Source organism: Gymnoscopelus microlampas (genome assembly GCF_963454915.1).
Source record: "Gymnoscopelus microlampas genome assembly, chromosome: 12".
In the NCBI taxonomy this organism is placed as follows: Eukaryota; Metazoa; Chordata; class Actinopteri; order Myctophiformes; family Myctophidae; genus Gymnoscopelus; species Gymnoscopelus microlampas.
The window spans coordinates 37,560,374-37,575,913 of record NC_139949.1 but is presented as its reverse complement, the minus strand read 5'-3'; the positions used below and the strand labels follow the sequence as shown (position 1 = coordinate 37,575,913).

General features: G+C 45.3%; 1 pseudogene across 1 annotated transcript in view; it reads left to right on the top strand.

The window, feature by feature from the left end:
• Nucleotides 1-15,540, top strand: part of LOC311057060 (stAR-related lipid transfer protein 13-like) — a 132,259-nt pseudogene that overhangs the window by 2,457 nt on the left and 114,262 nt on the right. The window contains exons 2-3 of the transcript XR_014602909.1: nt 2,646-3,076; nt 3,391-3,892. The product of XR_014602909.1 is annotated as an stAR-related lipid transfer protein 13-like (transcript). The remainder of the gene's footprint in view (nt 1-2,645; nt 3,077-3,390; nt 3,893-15,540) is intronic.

Sequence of the window (15,540 nt, the reverse complement as noted above, 5' to 3'; positions counted from 1 at the left end):
AGCAAGGTAAGCTGCTTTTTATTAATGCTGAGGTCATCATCTCACAGAAATAATTAACCCATTCAATCCGGGAACGCATCTGTGTCATTTTAGATTTCTTTGGGCTATTTTTTTTTTAAAGCGTGAAAATTTGTGCAAATCTTTAATTATGTATATATTTTTTAAGCGAACATTTTAAACCCAAATCTTCGCTTCGGGGAGGGGGGGGGGGGGGGGGGTCCCTGGAACAAAATATTTTGAGATGGGGGTCTGTGGCCAAATACATTTTGGTGGTCCTTGACATGAAAATGTTGGAGAACCACTGATATAATGGCTATAAAGTTTTTCCAAAAATCTGTTAGGATTTAGAAGACACTTGTATAATCCCCAGAAGCAAAGGTTTGAGTTAAAATGTTCGCTTTAAAAAGAAATATATATATATTCAAAGATTTGCACAAATGTTCACGATCTACAAGCTCATAGCTATGAGATTGTATATCTGCTATTTTTGAATAGCCAATGAAATTTAAAAAATGACACTGATGCGTTCCCGGTCTTAATGAGTTAAATTATGCATTCATACTGTCAGGTGCATTTACTATGTCATTACATGTATCTATGTATTTGTTTATGTGTGGTCTATAGATAGTGAAACCAGGCTACTTGACCAATCTATTTATCTATTGATCTATTCATGATGGATCAGGGAATGAATGACTTGAAAAGCTTTGTGTAGACCAGTGGTTCTCAAACTTCTTCATGTCAAGGACCCCCAAATTCACGCTTATTAGCCCACGGACCCCCATTTGAAAAGATAAGTCAGGGACCCCCCATAAGAGAAGATTTTTACGGCTCTAGCAGTGATTCTCAACCATTTTAATTTCAAGGACTCCCAGTTTGACATGCATTAGGGCTACGGACCCCCATTTAATGGCATTTCTATCTCTGGGACCCCAATTCATATTGTAAAATCAATGTTAATTTAACTCTGAGAGTGAACAAATGGAACCAAATGGACCCGTTAGGGTCCATTTGGTTCCATTTGTACACTCTCAGAGTTACAGACCCATAAGGGTCCATTTGGTTCCTATCCATCATTTAGCTGGGGACCCCCTGGAACCCCCTCAAGTACCCCTGGGGGTCCCCGGACCCCACTTGGAGAACCAATGGTGTAGACACACCAGGCAAAAACACCAGCAGAGGGCGACATCGTCCAACATTGTCACACAAATACTTCCTGTTTGCTGTGTGCTTCATGTGTTCCTCAAGCAGATCCTGACTTGAAAAGCCTCCATGGAAGCAGATGGCAAATTATAGAGGCATATGCTTTACAATCTGCACTTGTGTGGACATGAAGTTTCCTTTGCCCATATTTAAACACCTCTTCATCTCTTTTTCTAGCCCCCAACACCACCTTCTGCCTCACTTTCTGTCTTCTCATCTTTGATCATTGATATTCTATTGATATTTTTGGGGCTTTTCTGCATTTATTGATAGTACAGTGCAGTGCAGTGGCGTGCACAGGCATTTTGAGGGGCAGGTGCTCAAATAAATTATACTTTTTTTTGTTTACTTGGTCTGCTCTTTTTTCCCTCTACACCTATACCTCTTTGCCAAAAATAGCCGATCTACAAGCCCACAACGCCTCGCAGCGCGAGGCGTTGTGGGCTTGTAGATCGGCTATTTTTGGCTAAAGTTCTCCTCAGAAAAGGGATGCTAGGTTTCGAGGGGTTATGGTAAAAAGAAAAATCATACCACACAAAGATTTGGCGGACCCTCTGTAGTAACTCTGAGGACCCCCTAGGGGTCCCGGACCCCCTGTTGAAGACCCCTGCTGTAAACTGAAAAAAGGGCACTTCTGGTCAAGAGGGCAAAGGGCAGGTGCTCTAGCACCACCTAGAGTCTATCTGTGCACGTCCCTGGTACAGTGGAGATTGACAGGAAACGAGGAAAGAGTCGGGGAGTGACACAGAGCAAAGGTCCGCTTGGCTCGGGAATCGAACCCAGGACTCGCTGCCATCAGGGTATCGACAGCGAAACTAGTTAATATAATATCAAAATCAGTTCAACCACTTTAACCTTAGATCGACTATTTGAAAATAGCCGATCTACAAGCTCACAATGTGTCGCAATGTTGTGGGCTTGTAGATCTGCTATTTTCAAACCATCTTTCAAACCAACAAATGAGAAAAATGTTGAATCTCTTATATGGGGGTCCATATTAATTTAGGGGTCCGACAAACAAAGTTTGAGAACCACTGCACGAGGCCATTGGTGCCCCATCTTTGTTCATTTTCACAGTATTCTGGGAAAGTTTGTAAGCTCTGCCAAAGAGTCAAACCTTGACCGTACATAAACCAATGGCTACTGGCACTTTGGTAGGCCTAAATACTAACCTCCGTCTAATTCAGGGGTTCTCAAACTTTTTCATGTCAAGGACCCCCAAATTGACACTTATTAGCCCGCGGACCCCCATTTCAAAAATATATGCCAGGGACCCCCATAAGAGAAGATTTTTTACGGCTCTAGCAGTGATTCTCAACCATTTTAATTTCAAGGACCCCCAGTTTGACATGCATTAGGGCAACAGACCCCCATTTAATGGCATTTCTATCACTTGGACCGCAATTTATATTGTAAAATCTATGTCAATTTAACTCCCACAGATGAGGACCAGACCCTTAGTGATGCATGAGGGTCCCGTCACCACCGTCGCCCTCCCCGTCAAGCGCTTCCCTCACACTGTGGGACTCCCTCTGGACGACCAGCATCATCTGGGGCCTACCGGGCTAGAAGAAGAAGACCCCAGCTCCCCAGACCACCCCAGACCGGGCTCCGGGTCCGACGCTCCCCTGCAAAGCTTGCGAACCGCGGCTGAACCTCCTCTTCATCCCCTCCTGGACAACCAGGAGGATCACGTATGGGCCGGGAGGAACCGCAGTGACATGAATGTGAACCACGGCGCCCCCTGTGTCTCTGCTGAGCGGCACGGCGGGTCTCACCTGACCCCGGAACAGGAGGAGATGCTGGTCCAGGGTCAAAGCTCCTCTCTCAGCTGGACCTCTGATCTGGAGTCAGAGAATACGGAGCACTGCAGGTACGGCTCAGTGTTGCCATGTCCGCTTATTGTAAGCAACTTTGGGCTTGTTTCTCTCTAAAGTTGCTTGTAAATATTGGTAGTTTAAATGTTCCGAAAATATTTTACATTTTGAGATTGTTTTCATAGACCTGGTTGCTTATTTCTGGCAACGCTGATAGGGCTGCAACTCATCGATTATTTTCTTATAGCGATTATTATGTTGATTACTTCTTTGATTAATCAAATAATCGAAATGAAGGGTATTAGGTTTTTTTATTGAGGGAATCTATTAAATCAATTTGTTCGATTAACCCTTGCAGCCTCCATTGCAGGTGTACGTCACGTCGCGAGCCACCAGAGGGCTCTGATCATGGCTCTGGTCATCCCACGTCCACAGAGCCTCCACCAACGGCCTGTTGCTCTCCTTCGGAGCATCTGAGGGTGGTCAAACACAAGCCCAGCGCCATCGTGTTCTCCGACCACGACCCCGACTGCGGCACCGCCACCGGCCAGCAGAGCGCCTCCGTCAACGAGAGCTCCGGAGACGAGGATGACTCCTCCACCTCCTCCGAGTCCTCCACCGCCGCCGCGGCCGAAGAGGACGAAGGTGACGAAGACGACGGAGATGATTTCCCCCAGATGCTGCAGTACAAGGAGTTCCTGGTCAGCCGGCGCCGCCGGAACCAGAAGAACCAGAACAAGAAGAGGCTGACGATGGAGGCCTCTGCCGGTCCCGCTGCTCCCAGTGGCGGGAGCCAACCAGAATCCACAGGAGAGGAAGAGGAGGAAGAGGAAGAGGAGGAGGAGGACCTGATGGAAGATGACGACAAACAGGTAAGACAGACAGCAGGCGTGTGGAGAGCAGTGTTCAATCTAAACATTGATTATAGCCTCTTGCTCGAGGTTAAAGGTTCTTTATTTGTACACCAGGGTCATTTGTTTACGTAGCAGGAACATTCTGTTCAAGACATCACAGCAATACATGTTCCACACATCAAAACAAAACAAATACATTAAAACATCCTGTAAGAAGAACTTACCAGTTCAGTGGCTTTGTGGCTAATGTGTGTGGGGCGGCAGTGGCTCGGGGGTAGAGTGGCCGGTAGAGCGGCCGGATGGCAGTTCGATCCCGGGCTCCCCCAGAGTTAGTGTCGAAGTGTCCTTGAGCAAGACACTGAACCCCTAATTGGTCCCGATGAGCAGGTTGGTGCCATGTTGGTGAAGTTGGTGAAAAAAGTGCTATATAAATGCAGTGCACCATCTTTTTTCTTCGTCCCAGAAGTGGGGGGGGGGGGTATCATCCACTACGGCAAGCCTCAAGCAACAAGTTATGGAAATATATAATGAAATTAAAAAAAGATTATAAAGTAGTGAGAGGGGGAAAAAAGCGTGTGAAATGGCAAGTGTGGTTTGAGGCGTCTGAAGAGGTTAAATTGCGTGACTCTCACTCTCAAAGGGTGAGACTTGGCAGCTCTGCTGGAGACCCTTCACTGTCTCCCTCTCTGAAGGCTGAGAGGGAGACAGTAAAAAGGTTCCCAATTTCAAAGACTTTGGAAATGTTGTTTTATTATTATTTTTATTTTTTGCAGGAATGGTAAAATAAGGCATATAGATTGTGACCCTGGCATATTGAATCGTGTCCCATAAAAAAGGCCCTGTCTTTGGTAAACAGTGCAGTAGGAGAGGTGGAAGTGGCATACATACAATACGGTACGGTAGGACTGATAGTAGATAGTACATTCTGCTTCCAGAGAGAGAATGCAGTCCTAACCACTATACCAGGGGTCTTCAACGTTTTCAGGCCAAGGACCCCCTAGTTGAGAGAGAGATGAAGCAGGGACCCCCTCTATATTGTATAAAATTGTGTTTCAGATAAACTTTTGATGCTCTTTTTTCCCTCTACACCTATAACTCTTTGCCAAAAATAGCCGATCTACAAGCTCACAACGCCTCGCAGCGCGAGGCGTTGTAGATCTGCTATTTTTGGCTGAAGTTCTCCCCAGAAAAGGGATGCTAGGGTTCAAGTGGTTAATGTAAAAAAAACAAAAACATATTATACAAAGATTTGGCGGACCCCCTGTAGTAACTCTGAGGGCCCCTAGGGATCCCGGAGCCCCTGTTGAAGACCCCTGTACTATACGCTTTATCTGGGCACAGTTGTCTTTTCTTTAGACTCAGCATCTTTCACCAATCTGTCCATCCAATCTGTTTAAGTGGAAGAGAAATCGATTCGGCAGCACCACACCACTGTACTATACTGTCTGATTAGCATTACTGTAGCGGCAGCAAGACGCTACAGTACTGTAGGCTACTGTCTCATTAGCATTACTGTAGCAGCGGCAAGACGCTACACTACTGTACTGTCCAATTACTGTAGCTTTACTGGATGCTCTGCATGGCTGCCTGTGTGTAACCCAGCTCCGCCCCTAGAGGGCAGTATTGCTATTAAGTTGTTGTTTTTGTCAGTGTAATATGCTTTGATTGACTTAATATATGTATGTAGTCAGTGGTGGAAAGTAACTGATTACATTTACTCAAGTACTGTACTTAAGTACATTTTTTGAGGTCTTTTTTTTACTTTACTTGACTATTTCTAATTTCCAATACTTAGACTTCTTCTTCTTTTTAACTTTTACTTTTGAAATCTTTAGTTACTTGTTACTTTGTAGATTTTGATTATTATTAAAAAAACATACATTCAATCCTATACATTTTGGCAATTTGAAAATAGCCAATCTACAAGGTCACAATGCGTCGCGATGCAACACATTGTGAGCTTGTAGATCTATCTCTATCTCTATCTCCATCTCCATCTCCATCTCTATCTCTATCTCTATCTCTATCTCTATCTCTATCTCTATCTCTATCTCTATCTCTATCTCTATCTCTCTCTCTCTCTCCCTCTCTCTCTCTGTCTCTCTCTATCTCTCTATCTATCTTAAAAGGAGGATAGTAATAATGATGGAAATTACAAAACAAATAAACACTCCAACAAAATGTGTGTGTGGTGTGCCTACGTGTATGTGCACACACACGCACGCACGCACGCACGCACGCACGCACACTCACACACACACACACACACGCACGCACGCACGCACGCGCGCGCGCGCGCGCGCGCGCACACACACACACACACACACACACACACACACACACACACACACACACACACACACACACACACACACACACACACACACACACACACACACACACACACACACACACACACACACACACACACACACACACACACACACACACACACACACACACACGCACACACACGTGGCAATTAGGTGTAGTTAGTGGGTTAATAGGTGGGTAGTTTGGTTTATTACCAGCTCAGGCTTTGTGGTTAGAATGTGTGCCCTGACTGAGACTGGGGGGTCAGGGGTTCAATCCCACAGCTATGTCATACTCATACCAAACATGCATGTAAAACTGGCACTCAACATAAAGGGTTGGATTGTGTCATGTCCAGGGGGTGTTACTACCTCACGCTGCGGAAACAGGAGATGGCCACATGGGTACTTACGTGTCTTACTTAGGTTGCTTTATGACAGTGGTTTTCAACCTTTTTCATGCCAAGGACCCCTAAATCTATATGCATTTGGCCGCGGACCCCCATCTGAAAATGTTGTGCCAGGGACCCCCAGAAGCAAAGATTTGAGTTAAAATGTTCGCTTTAAAAAATATATATATTCAAAGATATGCACACATTTTCAAGATTTTTCAAAAAATTGCAGATCTACAAGCTCATAGCGCGCTATGAGCTTGTATATCTGCTATTTTTGAATAGCCAAAGCTAAGTGGTTAAAATGATTGTGACGCTATGTTAACTACTTTTGATGGGGACCCCCTGGTACCCCCTCAAAGACCACTGGTGGTCCCTGGACCACTGGTTGAGAACCACTGGTTTATGAAATAATCGATGAGTGGAGTCCATGTCTGTAAGCAGGTAGACACCATTGTGTGGTGTTCTTTCCTAGATTTCCAGTTGAAGAGAATGTTTTTTGGCAATAGTAACAATGAGTGTGATTCTGTTGATATGAGAGGGATGGGAAACTGTAGTAAGCACAGAGACGGGGTTGGTGGTGGAATTCCGCAGCCCCAATAGAGAAATGCTTTGTTATTTCTCACCAGAAGTGTTGGACGGGTGTGCTGTACCAGTGTGTTTTGTGTACATTTAGATTTTCGATTTTGAGGTTCTGTTCTTGTAGCACTTTGGTCGACTACGGTTGTTTTAAATGTGCTCTATTAATAAAGTTTGATTGATTGATTGATTGATTAACCACTCAAACCATATGGTTGAGCGGAGTCCCCCAGGGCTCTATGCTAGTGTCTTTTCTGTTATTGTGGGCAAAGCCTCGGCTGAAAATAGCCGATCGACAAGCTTGTTCTGCGACGCGTTGTAAGCTTGTCGATCGGCTATTTTCTGCTTTCCCCAGTCCCCACAATACGGATGCTGGGGTTTAAGTGTTAAATTGATTGGCCAAACCCAACCCAGCGGCTTCGCGGATTGGCCGAGCTCTGCGTGCCATTTGTGCCGCTCCACCAATATAAGTGGCCGCCTCTCGCGGTTCACTTTTCAACCCACTGTGCAACGATGCTCTGGACGATGCACCTGAAGGGAGGGAGGAAGAGGGCCTACCACGCTGCGGTGGCAGTGGGGTGTAAGGTGTACTCCTTCGGATGGGAGCCCTGCAACGACGTGTTTCAGATCGATGTGCACGTCTTCAACACAGTGTCCATGCGCTGGGTGAAGCTGTCCCCGCTGATGACCGCAGGAGGAGGAGCAGGAGAACACCTCGACAACAGGACCTCGGTGGGCCCTCAGTGGGACAGAGGCGCCATCGACATGTGCTGCGGCCACACCGCCGTGCTGATAGAAGACGTCGTCTACGTCTACGTCATCTACACGTACAGGAGCGACTGCTGCAACACGCTTTACGCTTTCGCCGTCGACACCCACAGCTGGTTCAAGCCGGCGGTTTCCGGGACCGTTCCGGAGGCGCGGTACGGCCACTCGGCCTGTGTCCTGGGGAAGGTCATGTACGTCTTTGGAGGATACGGAGGATTAAACCATCTGTCGAGATACACCAATGACATCTACAAGTTGGACACCACCACGATGGTCTGGTCTTTGATTATTCACACGGGCGCTCCGGCACCTGCTTCGTTCTACCACTCTGCCACCATCATCGGGACAAAGATGTTTGTGTTCGGTGGCGGAGGGGACCAGAGCGAGGACCGCTACAACACCATCAGAGTGTTTGACACGGAGACCGACTGCTGGCTGAGCACGCCTTCTGCGCAGCTTCTTCCAGAGGGACGCTGGTTTCATTCAACCTTTGCCTACAACGGAGAGCTGTACATATTTGGCGGCGGAAAATTGGACCGGACCTTCAGTGATCTGTGGAAATTCAGTCCAGAGACCTTCACCTGGAAGAGGGTCGAGCCCAGGGGGACGCACCCATACTGGAAGTCCGGGATGTGCTCTTGCATGGTGGGAGATCGTATCATCCTCTTCGGAGGACACCACACACCCGATGACCTATATATCTTTGTCTTACACTTAAGTCCTAGTCTGAAGACGTTATGCAAGTTAGCGGTTATTCTGTACGATCTGGAGCAGGCGGGACTCCCGCACGACATCAGATGGGAACTGGCTGCTATGGCTACCAGTGCCAACGGCAGAAGGAGAATAGAAGAACATTCAAATTGGAGCTGCTTTGTTCAGTTGTGTTCGCAAATAATGGAACACCTCACCTCCCAAATTATGGACCACCTTAGAGATTATTAGAGGTCCGTCAAACCCCTTTTCCATTTTATATCTTGTTATTGTTAAAGCACTTTGAGCTGCATATTTTGTATGAAAGGTGCTATACAAATACAGTTTATGGTTGGAAAAAACGGCTGAGGACGGCGGAGAACAAGTTCCAGGCAGTGGGACAGAAGAAAAGCAAAGACAAGGAGATCACCACCATTAAGAAGTCTCCCTTCATTCAGGTAGGAGTGAAAGCAGAGCACAGGAATGTGCTCAGTGATAAGCAACATCGTACAGGAGAATAGAGGACTCTATACTACTGTACACGGGACAGACATGCCTGCAAAGAAGATCTCTAAGAATAGAAACATGCACACCCAGTTGATCTATCAGGAATTCATGTATTATCAACGAGATGCTTTGGGCAAAGTTAGAGACTTCTAAGGAAGAGGACTTCAGGAAACGGATGTGTGTTGAGAAGAACTGGGAGTGGAAGAGGAAAATGACTGCAAAGATGGAGATCTTTGTGTCTTTTTTTTTTACTACTTTGTTTTTGTTTTTTGCTGCTCTAGCTGCGGACAGTAGATATGATGAGATCAGCAAATACAATTCACAAGCTCTTGCATTCTTACACTCCTTCCTGCCATCACATCATTTTTTTGTACATCAGTCGTTCACAAAGTGGGGTCCGGGTACCCCCAGGGGTCCTTGAGGTGGTTCCAGGGGGTCCCCAGCAAAAATGATTGATAGTTAGGAGGAACCAAATGGACCCTTATCGAGCTGTAACTCTGACAACGTACAGATGGAACCAAATGGATCCCTGATCAGTGATCAGTCCTGTTGAAGCAATGAACTCCCTACCCCAAAAAGTAGACATCCAGTGCAACCCGACACGACAAGACTGAGACAATGACCGCACCCATTGCTATTTTTGAAAAAGCTCAGAGCTTGTAGATTTGCTATTTCTGAAAAATCTTAAAAATGTGTGCAAATCTGTGAATATATATATTTTTAAAGGGGACATTTAAAAAAAATAGCAGATCTACAAGCTCAAAGCGCATCCGGAAATGAAACCAAGTTACGTTCGTAAATCACCACAGGTTACTGGAGTAGTTCTAAAAAGTACTTATTTTCTATCAATTACACACCCCAAGAAGCCTTGAATTCATGGAGATGTTTTGAGTCTCCTACTGGACACATTAGTATCTTTCCACCGGTCATCAAATTATTGGCTTGGGAATGCGACAAGAACTAAAAAATCTCCATTGTCTGTCTGTTGCGAACTACTCCTTTAATGTGGATGGCTTTTGCATGACTCTTAGTCAGATTCATGAGCTCACGGCACCTAATAATTCACAAACGAAGCAGTGTAAACACAGCCATTCTGTGAACCGTTGAAGGCCGCTAGTTTGCCAATGCTCTATTTGATTCCTTCTCGCGCCCAGATAATAAGCTCCAGTGTCTCCTCCTCGGCCATGAATCGTGCCACGTACTGTACGTACGCCATCTGCAGCATTTATTTGGCAGACGATTCGATTCCACGTGTGACATGTGTGGAGGACGTCCTTCTGCAGCGAGGTCGCTGAAGGTGACAGTTCAGCTGCGTACGGCTGCACTTCATCTGGCTGGCTTCATCAGCAGCACTCTGTCCTTTTAGCACTCCCCCCTGCCCAGGACAAAAAAAGGGCTGGCAGAGTGGCAGTATACTGTATATACTGTACCTGCCCTGAATGATGCAGTCTTTTACTGATAGTGTTATACTGTAGGAGCCTTCTGGTTCCCCTTTGTCAAAGACTGGAGTCTAGTTTTAACCCAGTAAGATTCCACAGATGTCTTCTAAATCGGTAGTTCTCTAACTGTTTATGTAATCGACATTTTTCAAACATTTCAAGATTTTTTTTAAAATGTTCAAAAATAGCAGATGTACAAGCTCGCCCAAGGATCCCTGGGGGTCCCCGGACCCCACTTAGAGAACCACATGCACTGCAGAATGTTAGTATAGTAAAGCATCTTGTCAGTATAAATCAGTTTGAAGGGGCCATTCAAAGTGATTTCTTAACACTACATGTGTATATCACATGCTCTAAGATTTAGAAGGTTGCCTCTACCCCAGTTCTAAATGTTTGAGTTCTGTAGCTGTGTAGCTGAACACACTGTCTGTCTGTGTAGCTGAACACACTGTCTGTCTGTGTAGCTGAACACACTGCCTGGCTGTGTAGCGTGGGGGATTAAATTTGCCTTATTAGGAGATTAACAGTCGTCGCTTTCCTTGATTGGCCAACCTAACTGATCGGTGGCCGCCGAGCAATATAAGTGATAGCGCACACATTAGGACTCCACTGTTGTCCAGACCGATGCTTTACAGATCTGATTTAATTTATAGTGTGAGAAATGTTCTGCTGGACGGTGCATCTGGATAGAGGGCCACGGTCAGGCGGTCAGGCTGTTGCAGTGGAGCACAAGGTGTACTACTTTGAAGGAGTCTGCGATGGAAAAATGGCTGAGATTGGTGTCCATGTTTTCAACACAGTGACTTTGCGTTGGAGGAAGCTGCCTGGAACTGGAAGACAACATCCCCTCGAGGTTCCCTTCACGCGTCAGGGCTACAAAGCCGTGCTGATAGAAGATATGATCTACATGTGGGGAGGGAAGCCTTACTGCAACGTGTGTTATGCATTTGATGTCGACACCCACAGATGGTTCAAACCCGAGGTGTCTGGGACTGTTCCAGAGGGGAGGAATGGTCACTCAGCCTGTGTCTTGGGGAAGGTCATGCTTATCCATGGAGGATTCAACCAGCATTATATAGTCACTAATGACATCTACAAGATGGACACCACCACAATGGTCTGGGCTTTGATTAACACCAGAGGAACTCCTCAACTTTCTTCCTATTATCACTCTGCCACCATCATCGGGACAAAGATGTTTGTATGTGGGGGCTATGGGGTCTGCAACAACATCAGAGTGTTTGACACAGAGACCAATTGCTGGCTGAACACACCTTCTGCACATTATCCTCCAGGAAGACTGTACAATCATTCAGCCTTAAGCTACAATGGAGAGCTGTATATGTATAACCACCTTGAGTACTTGATACAGTACAATGACCTGTGGACTTTCAATCCAGTGAACTTCTCCTGGAAGAAGGTTGAGCCCAAGGGGAAAGGACCGGGTCCAATGTGGAGTATGTGCTGTTGCATGGTGGGAGATCGTATCATCGTCCTCGGAGGATACAAAGATAATGCCACACCTACTGATGACCTGTCTATCCTAGACTTTAGTCCTAGTCTGAAGATGTTATGTAAGCTAGCGGTTATTCAGTACGGTTTGGAGCAGTCAGAACTCCCACACAACATCAGGTGGGAGCTGGCAGCCATGACTACCAAGAGCAACAGAAAATAAGGGGTTCCCAGATGACAGTGACGTGACAATTAACGGGCTTTTAAGACCTTTTTTAATACCCAAAAATGTTTTGAAATTAAAGAAGAGCAAAAAATACCATTACTGCATCAAAAGTCATCAACAAACAATACTATAAAAAGTGGTCAAACATTCGTCAAATTGTCAAATAATGTAAGAAAGCAAGAGGCAAACATTGTGAAAATAGCAAATCTACAAGCTCGCAACGCCTCACGTCGCATTTGCAAGTTCAGTTGCTAGTTAAAATCACACGATAATCATTATATTTGTCAAATCTAAAGACAGAACAGGCAAAACAGCATTACGACAGTGCATGTCGATGTGAAACCCACCCACACGCACACACACGCACACACACACAGCCTCACACACACACGTTGAGTGATGTGAATTCTTGTTGACTTATGAATGATATGAATGACCATCTCTGTGCCAGGGTTAAGAGCAATATCTGATTTATGAACGTCAGAAATACTGAGGAGTCGTGTGACATTTTGACAACAATTCTTGGAAGTTCTTGAAGGCCAGAATGATCTGCATAGCACACTTCAACAACAAGGCAGTTCACTGTTCTTTTACACACAAAAAAACCCAGTCCCCCATGGAGGTCTATACTTGGCCCCCAGTTTCCAATTCCCCTCTACACCAAATATCTCTATTGAAAATAGCCGATCTACAAGCTCACACAAAGCGTCGCATTGCCGAGCATCCCCCCCCCCCCCCCATGAGTAGGGTTCACAGGGTTAAAAGCAGTGTTGTAAAGTAACTAAGTACATTTACTCAAGTATTGTACTTAAGTACAATTTTGAGTTTTTTGTTTGTTTTGCTTTACAGGAGTATTTCCAATTTTCAATACTTTTACTTCTACTCCACTACATCTCAGAGGGGTTACTTTTACTCCACTAAAATTATTTGAAAACTTTAGTTACTAGTTACTTTGTAGATTTTGATTACTATATACATTTCGGCCATTTGAAAATAGACGACTTTGCGTCGCTATACGCAACGCATTGCAAGCTTGTAGATCTGCTATTTTCAAACGTTTTTTTAATATATTTGAAAACATGAAATGGGACATTCTGCTTAATGAGTACTTTCTACTTTTGCTACTTTAAGTACATTTTGATACCAATACTTTCGTACTTTTACTCAAGTACATTTTGAATTCCGGACCTTTACTTGTAACATAGTATTTCTACATGCAGTTTTGATACTAAAAAAAAAGTGCTATTTCCACCACTGGTTAAAAACAATAAGACAAAAGGGAGAAAGAGAAAAACGAGAAAGAGAAAAAAATACCCATCTGGTGTGGGGTTGGATGGGGTCGGTTGGGATTGGTGAGGGATGGTGGTGGTGGGCTGGGCTGGGGTGGGTTGGGGTGAGACGCGAGGTGGTTGGTTACAGGACTGAAAAGAGGGTCTCACGCAATTTTTTGGCAGCCGTGTCTCCAAACACAAATTCCTCCTCTCTTCAAAAAGAAGAAGGAAAAAAAAGAAAGAGGGGGAAAAAAACGCACTGGCCTCTCCCTCCCATGCACACATGCACCGTGTTTCAGCGGGGCGGACATCTGTGAGTGTGAGTGTGACCCGGGATCGCGTTCTCACACCTGTCAGCGAGGAGGGCCTGCCCTGCGGCTCCTGGCACGTTCCCACAGCACGCAGCAGCGAGCGCTGGGCTCTGGCACGGCCGTGCCGCCGCCGCTGCCGCGCCCGCTCTGCACTCTCTTTGGCCCGAAATGAAAGGGGTTTGTGTCTTTTGTAACGTGGTTCTCTTAAACAGATTGACTGAGCTAGAGCTTTCAAAGTCACTTATTGACAGACTCTGGGCCAGCTAGTCCGCTCATTTGAATACCTGGTTAAAACCCCCCCCAAAAGAGAGGCCCGGCCCCCACCCTCCCACCCTCCCTCCCTCCCTCCTCGAGCGGTCCGGTCCCACATTCCTGGAATGTCTTCTTCTTCTCATGGCTCACACTGAGGCAGGTTCATCACACAAACAAAGTGTTGCACTGTGGAGAGAGAGAACTGGATGGATGGGTTGATTTATTCTAAACAGTCTAAATCAGTGGTTCTCAAACTTTTTCATAAGGACCCCCAAATTTACACTTATTAGCCCGCGGACCACCATTTGAAAAGATATGCCAGGGACCCCCATAAGAGAAGATTTTTACGGCTCTAGCAGTGATTCTCAACCATTTTATTTTTTTTTAAATCAATGTTAATTTAACTCTGAGAGTGTACAAATGGAACCAAATGGACCCGTCTCTCAGAGTTACAGACCCATAAGGGTCCATTTGGTTCATAAAATCATTTAGCTGGGGACCCCCTGGAACTCCCTCAAGGACCCCCGGGGGTCCCCGGACCCCACTTTGAGAACCAAGGGTCTAAATAGTGTGTGAAATTATTTAGAAAAACATTGACGCAGTGATTTTGGAGAAAAAAAGTGCTGTTTTAAATGCTCCTCTCCTCCTCTCCTCTCCTCTTCTCTCCTCTCCCTCTCCCTCTCCTCTCCTCTCCTCTCCTCCAAAGTAATTGGCCGTACCAATGTGCAAGCATAGACAAAATAGTCAACAGTAACTGTCAGTCAATAAACATTGACACACCTACCTGTAAATCTAACACATCCATCATTCATGTGATTGGCCGCAGCTGTGCGGCGGTGCACTACAAGGTCAGTTTTATGCAGTGTGTTTTTAATCTGCTGTATCGTTTTTAACCTGAACCAGAAAACACACATAAAATCAGCCGAGGGTTTCAGGGTGGTCCTGTATGTAGGACCGATTGATTGATTGATTGATTGATTGAATACTTTATTAACAGTTTGCAAAGACAAGCACAGGGAAGTACAGTTCAATACAAGGTTTGTTAAGAGGATTCTTTAACTCAAGAAAGCATTATGGCTTGTTTCCATTGGAGTCTTTTGTACTCAATTCATTGACACACTTAACCCATTAAGACCTGAGGCGATTCCTATGAATGTTTTCTAAATCCTAACAGGTTTTTGAAAAAAAAAAGAAAAAACACAGCGTTCCAGGTCTTAATGGGTTAAAACAGCAAAAACATCATATAAACGGGTAGAAATCGAAAACAAAAATATAAACAGTAAGTTTGATGGGGTAGGTTTGACTTTTTACAGGGGCCATTTCAGAATTGCAGCCACCTGTAAGTGCTCTTTTAGAGCGGTGTTGAAGGAGGGTAAGGATTCACATGTTTTTATAACTGTTGGTAGAGCATTCCAGTTTTTGTGAATCAGCAGTAGAACTAATGTAATCCCTTGTTAGAGCCAAATC